Source organism: Sus scrofa, chromosome 17, assembly GCF_054392235.1.
Source record: "Sus scrofa isolate SSC_HxYL_T2T_F1_AM1 chromosome 17, Sscrofa_HxYL_maternal_Yorkshire_Landrace_v2.0, whole genome shotgun sequence".
Classification (NCBI taxonomy): Eukaryota; Metazoa; Chordata; class Mammalia; order Artiodactyla; family Suidae; genus Sus; species Sus scrofa.
Genome location: NC_139399.1, coordinates 7,233,414 through 7,248,050, shown reverse-complemented (window position 1 = coordinate 7,248,050; position 14,637 = coordinate 7,233,414). Strand labels below are relative to the sequence as shown.

Below are 14,637 nucleotides of genomic sequence, written 5' to 3'. Positions count from 1 at the left end.
CAGCACTTACTGTTTGTAGACTTTTGGATGATGGCCATTCTGGCTGGTGTAAGGTGGTACCTCAGAGAGGTTTTGATTTGCATTTCTCTAATAATGAGTGATGTTTAACATCTTTTCATGTGTTTTTTGGCCATCTGTATGTCTTCTTTGGAGAACTGTCTGTTTAGATCTTGTGCCCATTTGTTGATGGGGTTGTTTGGTTTTTTTTGGTATGGAGCTGCAGGAGGTGTTTGTAAATTTTGGAGATTAATCCCTTGTCAGTCGATTCACTTGCAAAGATTTTCTCCAATTCTGTGGGTTGTCTTTTTGTGTTGTTTAGGGTTTCCTTTGTTATGCAGAAACTTTGAAGTTTGAGTAGGTCACATTTATTTATTTTTGTTTTTATTGTCAGTACTCTGATAGGTGGATCTGAGAAGATGTTGCTGGTTTTTATGTCAGAAAGTATTTGGCCTATGTTATCCTCTAGGAGTTTGATAGTGTCTGGTCTTATATCTATGTCTCTAATCCATTTGGAGTTGATTTTTGTGTATGGTGTTAGGGAGTATTCTAATTTCATCCTTTTCCATGTGGCTGTCCAGTTTTCCCAGCACCACTTGTTGAAGAGGCTGTATTTTCTCCATTGTCTATTCATGCCTCCTTTGTCATAGATTAGTTGGCTGTAGGTGCGTGGGTGTAATTATGGGCTTTCTATCCTTTTCCACTGATCTATATGTCTGTCTTTGTGCCAGTACCATGCGGTTTTGATGACTGTTGCTCTGTAGTATAGTCTGAAGTCCAGAAGCCTGATTCCTCCAGCTCCATTTTTCTTTTTCAGGATGTCTTTGGCTATTCTGGGTCTGTTGTGCTTCCAAACAAACTTTAAAATATTTTGAGTTCTGTGAAAAATGTCCTTGGTAATTTGATAGGGATTGCACTGAATCTGTAGATTGCCTTAGGTAGTATAGTCATTTTGATCATATTAACTCTTCCATTCCACGAGCATGGTATGTCTTTCCATCGATTTGTGTCATCTTTGATTTCTTTCATCAGTGGCTTATAGTTTTCCGAGTACAGGTCTTTTGTTTCTTTAGGTAGGTTTACTCCTAGGTATTTTATTCTTTTGGATGTGATGGTAAAGGGGATTGCTTCCCTATTATCTTTTTCTGATCTTTCATTGTTAGTATATAGAAATGCCATCGATTTCTGTGTATTAATTTTGTATCCTGCGACTTTGCCAAATTCGTGGATGAGCTCTAACAGTTTTCTGGTAGAGTCTTTAGGATTCTCTAGGTATAGTATCATGTGATCTGCAAACAGTGATAGTTTTACTTCTTCCTTTCCAATTTGGATTCCTTTTATTTCTTTTACTTCTCTGATTGCTGTGGCTAGGACTTCCAGAACTATGTTGAAGAGTAGTGGCGAGAGTGGACATCCTTGTCTTGTTCCTGATCTCAGCAGGAAATCTTTCAGCTTTTCACCATTGAGAATGATGTTCACTGTGGGTTTGTCATATATGGCCTTTATCATGTTGAGGTAGGTTCCTGTTATGCCCACTTTCTGAAGGGTTTTTATCAGAAATGGGTGTTGGATTTTGTCAAAGGCTTTTTCCGTGTCTATTGAGAGGTTCATATGGATTTTATTCTTCAGTGTGTTAATGTGGTGTATCACACTGATGGACTTGCGGATATTGAAGAACCCTTGTATCCCTGGGATAAATCCCACTTGACCATGATGTACAATCCTTTTAATGGATTGTTGGATGTGGTTTGCTAGTATTTTGTTGAGGATTTTTGCATCGATGCTCATCAGTGAAATTGGCCTGTGGTTTTATATTGTGTGTGTGGTATCTTTGTCTGGTTTTGGTACCAGGGTGATGGTGGCCTCATAGAATGAGTTTCGGAGTATCCCTTCCTCTGCAGTTTTTTGAAATAGTTACAGAAGGAGAGGTGTTAGTTCTTCTCTAAATGTTTGATAGAATTCGCCTGTGAAGCCATCTTGTCCTGGACTTTAGTTTGTTGGAAGTTTTCAATGTCAGTTCTTGTGATGGGTCCATTCATCTTTTCTATTTCATCTTGGTTTAGTCTTGGAAGATTGTGCTTTTCTAAGAATTTGTCCATTTCTTCTAGGTTTTCCCTTTTATTGGTGTATAGTTGCATATAGTAGTCTCTTATGATCCTTTGTATTTCTGTGATGTCCGTTGTTACTTCTCCTATTTCATTTCTAATTTTACTGATTTGAGTCCTCTCTCTTTTTTGCTTGATAAGTCTAGCTAGGGGTTTATCAATTTTGTTGATATTTTCAAAGAACCAGCTTTTTGTTTCATTGATCTTTTCTATGGTTGTTTCTATTTCATTGATTTCTGCTCTGATCTCTGTGATTTCTTTCCTTCTACTCACTTTAGGTCTTGTTTGTTCTCTCTCGAGCTGCTTTAGATGTAAAGTTAGCTTGTTTATTTGAGATTTTTCTTGTTTCCTGAGGTGGGCTTGTATTGCCATTAACTTTCCTCATAGAACGGGATTTTGCTGCATCCCATAAGTTTTGGAGTGTTATCTTCATTGTCATTTGCTTCTAGGTATGTTTTAATTTCTTCTTTGATTTCTTCAGTGATCCATTGGTTGTTTGTTAGCATGTTGTTGAGTCTCCACGTGTTTGTGTTTTTTGCAGTTTTTTTCTTCTTGTTGATTTCCAGTTGTATAGTGTTGTGGTCCGAAAAAATGCTTGATATGATTTCAATTTTCTTAAAGTTACTGAGGTTGGATTTGTAGCCCAGGATGTGATCACTCTTAGAGAATGTTCCATGTGCACTTGAGAAGAATGTGTATTCTGTTGCTTTTGGATGAATTGTCCTATAAATGTCTATGAAGTCCCTCTGGTTTAATGCTTCATTCAGGGCCTGTGTTTCCTTATGGATTTTCATCTGTTTGATCTGTCCATTGCTGTAAGTGGGTTGTTAAAGTCCCCCACTATGATTGTGTTATTGTTGATTTGTCCTTTGAAGGTTGTTAGCAGTTGCCTTATATATTGTGATGAACCTGTGTTGGGTGCGTACATATTTAAAATTGTTATATCATCTTCTTGGATTGATCCTTTGATCATTATGTCATGTCCTTCTTTGTCCCTGAAAATATTCTTCATTTGAAAGTCTAATTGTCTGATATGAGTATTGCTACTCCAGCTTTCTTTGGATCCCCGTTTGCATGAAATATTTTCTTCTGTCCTCTCTTTCAATTTGTATGTGTCCCTAGAAGTGAAGTGGGTCTCTTGAAGACAGCATATATATGGGTCTTGTTTTTGTATCCATTCATCCAGTCTATGTCTTTTGGTTGGGGCGTTTAGTCCATTCACATTTAAGGTAATTATTGATATGTATGTTCTTATTGCCATTTTATTAATTACTTTGGATTTGTTTTTGCTGCTCTTTTTCCTTTCCTTCTTCTCGTGTTCTTTTCTGCCAAGAGAAGTTCCTTTAGTATTTGTTGTAAGGCTGGTTTAGTGTTGCTGAATTCTCTCAGCTTTTGCTGATCTGTGAAGGTTTTGATTTCTCCTTCAAATCTGAATGAGAGCCTTGCTGGGTAGAGTAATCTTGGTTGGAGGTTTTTCCCTGTCATCACATGAAGTATATCATGCCACTCCCTTCTGGCCTGCAGAGTTTCTGCTGAAAAATCTTTGATAGCCTTATTGGGGTTCCCTTGTATGTTATTTGTTTCTTTTCCTTAGCTGCGTTCAAGATTTTCTCTTTGTCTTTAATTTTGGTCATTTTGATTAGTATGTTGTCTTGGGGTGTTCCTCCTTGGGTTTATTTTATATGGTACTCGTTGTGCTTCCTGGATTTGAGTGAGTGATTCCTTCCCCATGTGAGGGATGTTTTTGGCTATTATCTCTTGGAATATATTTTCTGTCTCCTTCTCTCTCTCTCCTACTTCTGGCACCCCTCTTGATGTGGCGTCCTCTTTTTCTTCAGGGGTAGGGTATCTTTTTTAAGGTTTCCGGTCCATTTGGGTGAAGAGTGCTCAGTCTTTGGTTTTGAATTTTGTTGTTTTTAGGAGAGAAGTTGAGCTCCAGTCCTTCTATTCTGGAAGTTATCTTTTTAAGCAGAGTTTCTAGGAACTAAGTGTTAAGACATGATAGTAAAGATGTCAAGACATCTAGGTCCTGGATTTATATAGTATTAAAATTGTACTGAACTAGTTAGTATTGAATAGTTCTACTTGAAATGGTATTACAGTCAAATAGCACTAGCCCTAAAAGAAGTATTCTCTTAAGACACCAGGTTATAGAATATATACAAATGTTAGAATTGGAACACATTTGATACTTCAGATTTAAGTGTAAAGGAAAAAAGAGCATGAAATTGTTCACACAAAATTTGGGAGTTCCAGGGAGTTCCCTTCGTGGCTCAGCATTTAATGAACCTGACTAGTATCCATGAGGATGCAGGTTTGATCCCTGGCCTTGCTCAGTGGTTTAAGGATCCAGCTTTGTCTTAAGCTGTGGTGTGGACTTCAGATGCAGCTCGGATCTGGCATTGCTGTGGCTATGATATAGGTGGGCAACACCAATTCTACCACTAGTCTTGGAACTTCCATGTGCTGCAGGTGCGGCCCTAAAGGAAAAAAAAAAAAAGAAAAAGAAAGAAAAGGTTGGAAGTTCCACTTCATTGTGTTTAAGGGTAAAAAAAGGGTGGGAATGTGCATTCACCAGATTTGGAGAGAGATTTCGTTTTTTAGTAAGAAATGTTTCCCTTCCATATGCTGTTAGGAGACTTACTTTGGATACTGGGGCTCAGGAATTCTGTGCACTGGCCAGAATTGAATAGTGGAAATATTCTAGGCCATGCCGTGAGTGTCCATTGCAGAGTTACAATTTAAGCACTGTGTTATGTTTCCATGGATAAGATAAGTAAATCTTGGTTACTGCTAGGAAACATCCCATTTTTAGATATAGGATGGCAGTCTCAGTTGAAGGAATTAAAACACAACTTGAAGAAAGCTTTCCACATAGGACAACCTTCCCTTGGAACAAAAGGTGGGGGGGAGGGGCAGGACTCACCACAGGCCTACTCATCAGAGGGGTCCCCACAGTGGTTGATGCCATCACACCTCCAGCTGTCCAGACAAACACCTTGTTCCCGCACTGCCACTACCCAGTCAGACAATGGTTCCAGGGGCAGCAAGATTCTCCAAATCCACCTCCACAGTCCTTATCGCCATCACATGGTTCCCAAACATTGCAACACTTGGGATGTCCTAGACACTGGATTTTTTGGTCTGGACACACTATCAATCTCTCTAAAAGGCAGGAGCTGGCTCAGTGAGATAGTACTGCTGTAGCATGGCCTTGTTTGTTGAGGGATTTCTTGTTTGCTCATGACTGTAATCCACGAAGAACCAAGAACTGAAAGGATGGGAGCCCTCCGAGATGTGGCCACAGCGTTGTATTTTTTTTTTTAATTACTCAATGGATTGTATTACATTTATAAGTGTACAACAATCATCACAAGCAATTTTATTGTCTGTCTTTTCTAGGGCTGCACCTGCAGCATACGGAGGTTCCCAGGCTAGAGGGTCTAATTGGAGCTGTAGCTACCAGCCTATGCAGAGCCACAGCAATGTGGAATCAGAGCTGCATCTTTAACCTACACCACAGCTCATGGCAATGCCAGATCCTGAACCCACTGAGCGAGGCCAGGGATTGAATACAGAACCTCATGTTTCCTCGTCAGATTCCTTGACCAGTGTGCCACGACAGGAACGCCACAAGCAAATTTTATGGCATTTCCATCCCAAACCCTCAGTGCATCCCCCCACCCAAACTGTCTCATTTGGAAACCATAAATTTTTCAAAGTCTCTGAGTCAGTATCTGTTCTACAAAGAAGTTTATTTTGTCCTTTTTTTAGATTCCTCATGTAAGTGATAGCATTTGATGTTGGTGTCTCATTGTCTGACTTCATTTAGATAATTTCTAGGTCCACCCGTGTTACTGCAAATGCTGTTATTTCTTTCCTTTTAATGGCTGAGTAATATTCCACTGTGTATGTGTACCATGTCTTCTTTATCCACTCCTGTGTCAATGGACATTTAGGTTGTTTCCATGTCTTGGCTATTGTATAGGGTGCTGCAACGAACACTGGATTGTATGTGTCTTTTTGAGTCCTGCTTTTCTCTGGATACATGCCCAGGATTCCTGGATCAAATGGTCATTCAGTTTAAGTTTTCAGAGGAAACGCCATACTGTTTCCCACAGTGGTTGCACTAATTGACATTCCCAACAACAGTGTAATAGTGTTCTTTTTTCTCCACCCTCTCCAGCACTTGTTGGTTGTAGATATTTTGATGATGGCCATTCTGGCTGGTGTAAGGTGGTACCTCACAGTGGTTTTGATTTCATTTATCTAATAATGAGTGATATTGAATGTCTTCTTGTGTGTTTTTTGGCTATCTGTATGTGTTCTTTGGAGAATTGTCTGTTTAGATCTTACGCCCACTTTTTGATGGGGTTTGTTTTTTTGGTATTGAGCTGTAGGAGGTGTTTTTTAATTTTGGCGATTAATCCCTTGTCAGTCACTTCCTTTGCAAATATTTTCTCCTATTCTGTGGGTTGTCTTTTCATTTTGTTTGGGGTTTCCTTTGCTGTACAGAAACTTTTAAGTTTAATTAAGTCCCATTTGTTTATTTTTGTTTTTACTGCCATTCCCCTAAGAGGTGGATCTGAGAAGATGTTGCTGTCATTTATGTCAAAGAGTGTTTGGTTTATGTTTTCCTCTAAAAGTTTTATAGTGTCTGGTCTTATATCTAGGTCTTTATTCTGGCTTTATTTTTGTATATTGTGTTAGGAAGTGTTCTGGTTTCATTCTTTTCCATGTGACTGTCCAGTTTTCCCAGCACCACTTATTGAAGGATCTGTCTTTTCTCCATTGTATCTTCTTGCCTCCTTTGTCATAGATTAGTTGCCTGTAGGTGTGTGGGTTTAATTCTGGGATATCAGTAAGTGGTGCACGGCTTTGATTTCTGAAGTTTCACCCAAAATAAGTTTTTTTAAAGTCAATAAAAGTAATCATGTTTCCAATTTTAGGTTGTTTTGAAAAATGTTGGAGTGGGTGAAAATAGTCGCCTGTAATACCAGAGACGATGTAACATCTGGGTTTAGCTCAGATGGCACAAGGCTATTTAGTGACAGGTTTGTTTCATGTGATACTGCTGATGCTAATCAAGGCTGCTAATGCACAGAGTGTGACTGATGGTAAAACTACATTGTACATGCCCCAGTCAACCTCCTCAGAGACATGTGAGCATCAGCAACACCATCACTGTGTCAGCTAATGGCAATACATCTCCCATCATCACACTGCCAGGCCTGAGAGTGTCCATGACATAGTTCCTCTGAGGGCCAGCAGTGGTGTCCAAGAAGAGGTCTAAAGGAAGAGGTGTTTGTCAGGGCACTAGTAGCTTTTAAATTTGGACTTCATATTAAGTATTGTCCCTAGCAGAGGAATAATTAGTTCCTGACTTGCCACTGGAGTCAACCCTAAACTTGCCTATCCTTTTTCATGTTACTTCTGAGGATAAAACTAACTACTTCTACCTTAGGGACAATCCCCTAGCAGATCAATAAAGCATATCCCCCAGACCATCATTCATCTGGACCACTGCTGGCCAGTAAAACCTCCTGTGACAACGGAATCATTTCACAACCATCGATGCTGTCCAAAATGGCAGCCTCTGTGTGTGGGGGCAGAGAACAGGAACACAGCATTCCCCAAGTATGGTGGGGGTTTTCCCTTTTTAATGAGGGATGTTCCCTTCCATAATCGCTGCACTGGGGTGCAAGGCATCCAGGAGAGACTTTCCTCGCACGTAGGTGTTCCTGGGTCCCTTCTGGGGCTTTGAGCTCTGTTGGCAAAGAGAGGTACTTGAACACCATTTCAGGAACGTTATTCAGGGAGACACCAAATGGATAACTGACTTCTAATGGTTTTATAGCTTTTGATCCCATTTGAAAGCTGTTTTTTTTTTTTTCAGTTGTATAAAATCTCTAAGCATAGAAAAGTTGGACTCGTTTATTGTAAATAAGAATAATTGTGTGCACTAGGATCTTCAAGGGTTTCCTATAAAGGACTTTCTGTATTATTCCAAGTAACACTGTCACAGACATTTATGTCTGCATTTAAGATGAAGAGTCAGACTTTTCGCTAGATTTTTTCATCCCAATTGCACTCCGCACTTGTCTGGACAACAGTGTTGCCAACATTTAAAGAAACATCCCTGGCCTTCTCCCATTGAAAGCCTGCAACAACTCCCAACACCCATCATTTCTGAACACCCTCTAAATGGGTGAAAGCCACAAGAATGGACTTTCAACCAGACTTTTAGCAATAAGGGCCAGGTGTCAGTAAGTGCATGCTACAGAACAAGGCCCAGGTGACACTGCTTACTTCACTGCTTATCCACCCCATCTGGGTACTCCTCTCTGTTGCAGAGCCAGGCCACAGGAAATCACAGGAGAATCCCAACACTCACAGCCTGCCTTGTCATGTTACACTGGATTTCATCTGCATTGGACAATGGAGAGGCAAAGCCATAAGAGCTCCTGGCTTCCTGGGGTCTTGCTTTTCATGGTAAGCTGCAGTCAACATTCTCTTCCCTCAGCTATTACTCATAATACCCTAAAACGCACGCAGGGTGTTTAGTACCCTAAAAGCCACCCAGATTTGCCAGTGACAATCTTGGGAACCACTCTTTCTGAGACTCTGGAGTTGTTTCTGGAGAGCTGTCATTCACCTCCCTACTGTCTTGTTAGACTGGCTGAGACTTAAAACTTGCAGTTGAAAAGATACACCTGCCTTTAGTTCTGATTCAGGTGTTTTAAAAAAGTTTGATTGAAGTATAATTAATTTATAATGTTGTGATAATGTCTACTATACAACAAAGGTATTGAATCACACATATACAGGCATCCATTCTTTTTCAGATTCTCTTCCCATACAGATGATCACAGAATATTGGGTAGAGTTCCCTACGCTACATAGCAGGTCCCCATTGGCCAATTATTCCATATATCAGAGTGTTGCAAGTTTAGAGGTCTAGGCTCATAGCACATGGCTTACTCTTCAGATGTGTAGCTAAAGGTTAAAATGAATTTAGGTTTGGGATCTCACATACCATCTTTGTGAGAATCTCAACAGCCTGGTCACAAATCTTTGTTTTCAGTTCTTTGTGGGTCATTTCTTTTTTTTTTTAAGCTTTTTATTAATTTATTTTTCCCCCCACTGTATAGCAAGGGGATCAAGTTATCCTTACATGTATACATTTTTTCCCCCACCCTTTGTTCTGTTGCAGTATGAGTATCTAGACATAGTTCGCAATGCTACTCAGCAGGATCTCCTTGTAAATCTATTCCAAGTTGTGTCTGATAACCCCAAGCTCCCAATCCCTCCCACTCCCTCCCTCTCCCATACTGGCAGCCACAAGTCTATTCTCCAAGTCCATGATTTTCTTTTCTGAGGAGATGTTCATTTGTGCTGGATATTAGATTCCAGTTATAAGTGATATCATATGGTATTTGCCTTTGTCTTTCTGGCTCATTTCACTCAGGATGAGATTCTCTAGTTCCATCCATGTTGCTGCAAATGGCATTATGTCATTCTTTTTTATGGCTGAGTAGTATTCCATTGTGTATATATACCACCTCTTCCAAATCCAATCCTCTGTTGATGGACATTTGGGTTGTTTCCATGTCCTGGCTATTGTGAATAGTGCTGCAATGAACATGAGGGTGCATGTGTCACTTTTAAGTAGAGTTTTGGTTTTATTCAAGTAATGAACTTATGTTATGGTCAAAATAAACCTATTATGGAATGTGGCACCCAGAGGAAAATACTTAGAAGGCCTGACTGTACTTAGTTTACTATGTTGTCCTAACTTTCAAAGAGAAAAAGCCAATCCTGGGCCCCAAGAAAACAGGCCACATGGCCCATTTAGCAGCAGACTCTGCAAGATGCAGTGAAGACCCAGCAGTCCTTCCCCAGGGAAGATGTGTGCATAGGAGGTAGAAAGTCATGTGCAAAACTGTGATGGGAGTTGACAATGGAAGCTCACTGTGTAGACCACACCTTCTTTGCTAAGGAATCCGATGTTAGTCACTTGTGTCCTTCTAAGATAGTGCTTTTAGCATGGTTCTCAATGTCTGATTTCTAAAGGCTGGCTTATAGAAAGCATTATGAATGAAAAACTCTGGACATATTGGTTATTAACAAATGGCTAACAACTCGGCCATTGAGTCACATACCACCCAGGCAATCCCACTTGACTTGACCAAACGCATTCAACTGAGAGCAGCTGAGGTCATAAACCCTTAAGATCGGATCTCAGGCTCAGCTGTCAGGCTGCTAGGTTGGCGTTTTGGTTAGACTGCTTACTAACCACATGACCTCAGGAGCATTACCGCCTCTCTCTGGATCTCCGTTTTTCTTGTCTATAAAATGAGGCTAGTAAATGAGTGATTCTAAGAGAAAGATACAAGGATTAAATGAGTCCAAGGCCACTTGGCACAGTACCCACCACATACATACTCATGACGTCTTAACTCTTTTGCTGGGCACCTCCAGAACCTGGCTAAGTCACAAGCCACTAGCCACTGACCTTTGAGAACAGAGAGTGTCTCAGTCACCCGGGAACCCCTAACCTCTTCCTTGAGCTCTGCCTCCACCTTAGTGATATCAGTAAATGCTGCTGGAAGTTGCTTGCTAACTGCATCTCCCAGCCAAGCTCCATTTCTCCTGGGCTATTTCTGGAAGGAAGCTTCTCTTCCCCATGTCCCTGGACTCGAAATGGCTAAATTTGCTGCCTGGTGGAAGCTGGGTGGTGACCCCAGCAGAAAAGAGGGCTAGAAAGCCAATCCCACTGCCCTTCCCTGGGTTAGGGAAAGAAAGAGCCTAGGAGGGAGAGTGTGCCCTGCCTTCAGGGGCTGAAACATCTTCCAGTCCAACCACTGAGTACCAGAGAGAAAGACATCAAAAAACATGAATTTCTCCACTGTGGCCACCCACCCAGCAGGCTTGTTAATGAGTCAGGGTGCAGAAGTAGGTGGGCCCTTCCAGATGACCCTGCCTCACCTGCCTGATGAAACGTGGCCGCAGGCTGGGGAACATGCAGCTCTCACCCAGCAAGGGCGCCCCAAGCTCTCTGCTGGTGCCCCCAGCCTCGTGCCTGCTGCCTGTGGGGCTGGAATGCAGTCCCTCCCAGGATGGCCTGCTTTTGGGCCCTACTCATTGGCCACAGATTCCCTTGGGCTGTCCAACAAGGCCAGCATAGGCAGCAGGAGCAGAAGGAGCACCCGGCATCCCATGGGCATGAGGGGACGGCACTGGGAACCTGACACAACAAGCGCTATGAATGGATGCCAGGGGTGAGCAGGCATAGTGCATGAGAGCCCAGGTGCTTTGATCTCGTGCTTCTGAGCCACACCAGTAATGGCAGTCGCAGAGTGGGCAGCCTGCATGAGGAATTTGCTTTGCCAGATCTCCAGACAGAGCCATGGAGGATCAGTGGGGCTACAGATGGAGCCACAGAGTGCTTCCCCTCCTTCTCCCAGGGGATGCTTGGTGACCTGGAGTGCTTGGGACTCCACGCCCCTCCTGCAGTGGGACAGCAGACTCACAGCTACCTCAGGACCCTTGCCAGACTTCCGTTCAAGGTGCACATGGTCAGCTATACGTAAGGCTTGTCAGACTTCATTTTTAAGTGGAAGTGTTATTGAGTTACAATGTGTTCATCTCTGCTGTACAGACACACGACTCAGTTATCCCCATATGCACATTCTTTGGAAAATACTCTTTTCCATTAGGGTGCAGTACATGGTATTGAATAAAGGTCCCTCTGCTAAAGGGTAGGACCCTACTGTTCAGCCATTCTGTATTTCATAGTTGGCTAGTCCTGAACCCAACTGAGCCCTTCCCTGTCCTGGTCGTTGGCAACCACAAGTCTGGTTTGTTTGTGAGTCTGTTTCCTTGATGAGTTCATTTGTGTCATATTTTGGATCCCACCTATAGGTGGTATTATATGGTGTTTGTCTCTTTCGGACTTACTTCACTTAGTAGGATCATCTCTAGGTCTATCCATGTTGCTGCACATGATACTCTTTCTATTTTATGGCTGAGTAATATTCTGTTGTGTATATGTACTACATCCTTATCACCTATAGATGGAGGTTAGGTTGTTTTCATGCCTTGGCTATCGTGAAGTGTGCTGCTATGAACATAGAGGTGCATATGTCTTCTCAAATTACAGTTTTCTCCAGATCAATGCCCAGGAGTGAGATTTCCAGGTTAGAAAACCTGTTTTTAGCTTTGGGAGGAACCTCCATACTGTTTTGCATAGTGGCTGCAGCAACTGACATTTCCACCAACTTTTCTCCACACCCTCTACAGCGTTAATAACCGATCTGACAAGTGGGAGGTGAGTAACTTAGAGATGTCTTTCTCTAATCATTCAAATGTGTATTTAGTTTGGCCTATTTTTCAATAGGGTTGTTTGGTTTTTTGTTTTGTTTTGTTTTGAGTTGTATGACCTATCAGTATATTTGGGAAATTAAGTCTTGTTGGTCACACCATTTGCAAATATTCTCTGCCATAGGTTGTCTTTTCTTTTTTTTATGGTTTCCTTTGCTGTGCAAAATCTCATAAATTTAATTAGGTCCCATTTGTTTATTTTTGCTTTTATTTCTATTGCTTTGAGAGAGACCTAAGAAGAAGTTGATGTGATTTATGTCAGAGAAGGTTTTGCCCCTACCTACTCTTCAAGGAGATTTATGGTGTCATGTCTTATGTCTAAGATTTTAAGCCATTTTGAGTTTATTTTTGTATAGGGGGTGAGGGTATGTTCTAACTTAATTGTTTTACTTGTAACTCCTTCACTTTCCCAACACCTCTTGCTGAAGAGACTTTTTCCTATTGTTCTTGCCTCCTTTGTTGAATATTAATTGACCATAGGTGTGTGGGTTTATTTTTGGACTGTCCATTCTGTTCATTAATTCATATGCCTTTTTTGTGCCAAGACTGCCATTTTTATTAGAGTTGTAGTTTTGTCTGAGGTCTGGGAAGGTTCATGCCTTCTGCATGAGGTCAGAAGTTTATGCCTCTTTCTTTGTTCTTTTCCACAGGATGACATGGGTCTTTTATGGTTCCCTATAAATCTTAGGATTCTTCATTCTAGTTATATGAAAAAAATGTTTTGGATCATTTGATAGGGATGACACTAAATCTATAGCTAGCTTAGGGTAGTATGGCCATTTTAACAGCATTCTTCCAATCCAAGAGCATGGAATAGCTTTCCAGTCCTTTGCATCATCTTCAGTTTCCTTAATTACTCTTTTATAGTCCTCGGCATATAAGAAATTTCATCTCTTTGGTCAGGTTTTTTCAGTGCAATTTTTTTTTTTTTGATTCATCCACAAAATCCCTGGAAACCTGCTGAAAATGCAGACTCTTGTCCTGCAGGTCTGGGGAGGAGTCTGAGATTCTAACAACTTTCAGGTGATGCCTTGGTTGCCTGCCCTCAGACCTCACTTTGAAAAGCAAGGGCTTGAGAGCCTCAAGCTGAGGGCACCCCTATGACTGCGGACCTCTGGGCTCCTGTCTATGTGGACTCCTCACTGCCTCCTGGCTTCCCACTTGCGCAATGTCAGTCTTCTGGACCTTGGGTCAGTGAGGACAGCTCTGAGACGGCAGTCCTCTTTGGCTTGAGATTCGTCCATTGTAAGTCCAGAGGAACAGCACAGAAGCCCTGGAAAACACCATTCACCTTTCAGTCTGTCTCACTGCCCAAGGGGTAATGCTTTCATAAACAGGTGGAAATGGATGTGTATCCCATGGAATGGGTCCAAATCAGGGTCCAACCTCATCCCTGTAGGATGGTGGATTGAGAGGACTCGAAGAATTGAGAGGTCATTTTCTCCAAATGTTGCCATTTAGGGATGAGATGGTGACACATTCTGAGGATGCCCAGACCACCCTCCCACCCGCTTAACTAAGCTGCAGTATTCCTCCTTTCTAGTCCACCAGGAGAAGGAAGTGACAGATACTTGTAGAGAACAAGGTGGAGTTTGAATTTTGAATGGAAACTGGCGAGGAACATTTCTAGTGTTTGGGAATGAAAGGCAATGGCAAAACACCAGGAAAAATGAGAGAAACGAATTGCAAAGTGCCTTGTCAGATTTTATTTGCAACATAGTACTCCAACACAGCTTTCTTTCAAATCATATGTCCTCTTCATGTTCACTGTGTTTCGCATCAGACCATCCTTTGAAGACATCAGAATGCCGTCTGCTATGGGATTTTCTTTAAAAGTCATTACATGCTTGCATTTCCTAAGCCAATTAAAAGGATCTTTCTGCTTTTAGCAAAAATCTAAGGTATATTGATTTCTGCTGAAACATTGCTGCTTTGTGCCAGGTTATTTGAGATGCTTAATGATGTTAAATGATGCAATAGAGTAGCTCAGAGGTACCAGACTATAGACCAGTTTTCCTCACTGGTCCTCAGGAAGGCATTGAAGCTAGTGGTAAGGTACCTGGGACTGGGGTGTGAGAGACCTGGGTTCAAATCTGAACTCTATGAGACTATGTATATGTATGTATGTATGTATGTATGTGTGTGTATATAT

At 41.5% G+C, this 14,637-nt stretch overlaps 1 protein-coding gene across 1 annotated transcript in view; it reads left to right on the top strand.

The window, feature by feature from the left end:
• Positions 1-12,432, top strand: part of LOC110257498 (ERI1 exoribonuclease 3) — a 74,687-nt gene extending 62,255 nt beyond the window's left edge. The window contains exons 9-11 of the mRNA XM_085003039.1: positions 8,456-8,594; positions 11,496-11,671; positions 12,265-12,432. The gene's annotated coding sequence lies outside the window, so the exon portion shown is untranslated. The remainder of the gene's footprint in view (positions 1-8,455; positions 8,595-11,495; positions 11,672-12,264) is intronic.
• Positions 12,433-14,637: the final 2,205 nt, after the last annotated feature.